Source organism: Vespula pensylvanica, chromosome 20, assembly GCF_014466175.1.
Source record: "Vespula pensylvanica isolate Volc-1 chromosome 20, ASM1446617v1, whole genome shotgun sequence".
In the NCBI taxonomy this organism is placed as follows: Eukaryota; Metazoa; Arthropoda; class Insecta; order Hymenoptera; family Vespidae; genus Vespula; species Vespula pensylvanica.
In genome coordinates, this window is record NC_057704.1 from 2,951,226 (window position 1) to 2,954,015 (window position 2,790).

At 30.0% G+C, this 2,790-nt stretch overlaps 1 protein-coding gene and 1 long non-coding RNA gene across 9 annotated transcripts in view; both read right to left on the reverse strand.

Moving 5' to 3' along the window:
• LOC122635966 (protein tramtrack, beta isoform-like) overlaps positions 1 to 2,790 on the reverse strand; it is a 74,305-nt gene that overhangs the window by 24,440 nt on the left and 47,075 nt on the right. The gene's annotated exons all lie outside the window — the stretch shown is intronic.
• The window catches only part of LOC122635973, a 4,620-nt gene that overhangs the window by 583 nt on the left and 1,247 nt on the right, over positions 1 to 2,790 (reverse strand). The window lies entirely within an intron of this gene.

Sequence of the window (2,790 nt, forward strand, 5' to 3'; positions counted from 1 at the left end):
ATGAAGATAGATATATATATATACATATATCATATGTGTGTGTATATACATATATATCCATAATTAAACCGTAATTTGTATATATTATTATATAAAGAGATATTATTAATATAATATAGTACTTTTTTTTTTCTTTAATTAGTTTAATAATGTACAATAAGACGACGCGGCCCCTAACACTCGGCGGTAATTGAAAAAACGAAACGCCTAAGACGTGCTTCCCTTATTTCCTAATCCTAATCCCTAGGTAACACCTACTTCCTAGTTTTAACTACACTCATAATGTTCACTTGCACAGCCATAGTTTCTTTCTTTGCTTTTCTTCACGCTTCGAAACACACTGATCACATATATGAATCGTCAATATCACCACTCTTCCTTCACGGCCGTCTCTTCTCTAGTTATTTTTTTGTTCCTTTTTAATTCCTATCAACCCTTCGCCACTTCTCACCCTCTCTCTTTCTCTCTCTCTCTCTCTCTCTCTCTCTCTCTCTCTTTCTCTCTTCTCTTCTCTTTCTCTCCGTCGCTAGGATTAAACGGAACGATAAGAAAGATTTCTCATTTCATTATCGATTTATTTTTATTTGTTTGAGTTACGAAATGTTCCATATGTATGTATGTGTATGTGTGTGTGTGTATATATATATATGTATATATATATAAAATATTTTATATTATATATATAATATTTATATCAATATTTATATATAATATATATAATATTTCATATTATATATATAATATTTATATATGTATATGTATATATTTTCACTCCTGTTAACACCAGCTGGTCTCCTTTTATTAATACACATATACACACATATATATATATATATTATTCGTGTAAATATACATTACCATTCGCAACGTCTCAAGAGATTTTTCAGAGAGAAAAAGAAAAGGAAAAAAGAAAAAGAAGAGAGAGAGAAAGAAAACGAAGGGACAAATCTTTTTTTTTTTTTCACCCGAGACGACCATCGACGACGACGACGACGACGACGACAACGACACCCCCCCTATCCATTATCTCCTCGCACTTCACCATTAACGTATCCACGGAAAACTTAAGTTATCCGCCGAGTGATAAGTACCACGGTCTACGCTTTTACTATCGCAATATTGCACAGATTATTTCTTTTTTTTTTTTGTTATTTTATTTCTTTTTTTTTTTTTGTTATTATTTCTTCATTAAATTCATCTCAATTTCAATAAGGTGTTAGCACCAATCTATTATATCACAATGTTCCACTCCACACCACGCAATTGCAAATATATAAATACCTATATGTAATAGTAGTAATAGTAATAATAGTAATAATAATAATAGTAGTAGTAGTAGTAGTAGTAATAGTCGTGGTAGTAGTAAAAGTAGCAGTAGTAGTAGTGATAGTAGTAGTAGTAGTAGTAGTAGTAGTAGTAACAGTAGCTGTAGCAGTAGTAGTATGGTAGTAGTAGTAGTAGTAGTAGTAGTAGTAGCAGTAGTAAAAGTTGTAGTAGTATGGTAATAGTAATAGTAATAATAGTGTTAATTGTTATAGTAATAATATTTATATTAATAGTCGTAATTGTAATACGTACTGTAATAGTAATAGTTAATATGCAGCGGTAATTTATTTTTGCGCTTAGATAATAAAAAAAAGGTTTTTTCTGTTCTTTTATTTTCTTTTTCTTTTCTTTTTTTTTTCTTTCTTTGTTTTCTGTTTTTTGTTTTCACCTTTGTTTACGATACAACAGCCACGTTAGATATCACCGAATTAGATTATCGGTAGGACCGCTCCGAAATTGTTTCGCGTTAATAATAATTTTCCTTTCTTTTTTTTTTTTTTGTTTCTTGCCTTTTCTCCCTACTCGCCCTTCTTATTCCACTTCTATTTCATTTTCTTTTTCTTTTTTTTTTTACTTCTTCGTTAAATTTCCCTAGAGTCCGAGTATTTCTCGCGTCCGTTTTCAACCTTTTCATTATTATTTTGTTATCCAGAAAAATACGTTTTTGTTTTTATTTCTCGTTTTACACGTATAGTAAATTTTTTTGTTCTTATCTTTTTTTTTTTTTTCATTTCGTTCTAATCGAACAGTCGTTTACATCTCTCTAGATTTCGTCCGCTTCGATGACCATAGTCAGAGGGGTGGGTGGGTGATTAAGAGGATCGAATTAATAATAATAATAGAAGAAAGAAAAAAAGAAACGAAAGAAATCAACGAATCAGCGCCGAAAAATGATGGACGCGTGAGAACGAGAAGAAAAGATAAGAAAGAAAAAGAAGAGAGAGAAAGAGAGAGAGAGAGAGAGAGAGACAGAGAGAGAGAGAGAGTGAGAGAGAGAAAATAAAAAGATAAAGCAAGGCGAGGTGCACGAAATTTTATTAATTTTTCCAAGGAAAATATGATAATAGGATGATAATTATTATGTAAAGGACAGTGGAAGGGCGTAGCGAGAGCTTTTACATTTACATTAGCTCTTCGACTTTATTGATTCTAATTAGCATTAATAATGAAGTATAATAACAAGTGCTTCGAACCATAGTGGATCTTTTCAAAACATTACGTATATTTGACTCGTTCGTTAGAGAAAAAAAAAAAATAGAAAAAGAAAGAAGAATAGCAAAAAGAAAAAAAAAAGAAAAAAAAAATACGAAGATTACATTATATATTACATTTTATTTTCCATTAGATTGCAAATGATTATTGTACGAGTGAGACATTTATTTTACCATATTGAAACAAACGAACTTTCTACTTTCGAAGCTTCGATTGATTGATTAATTAATTTATTTATTTATTTTTTTTTTT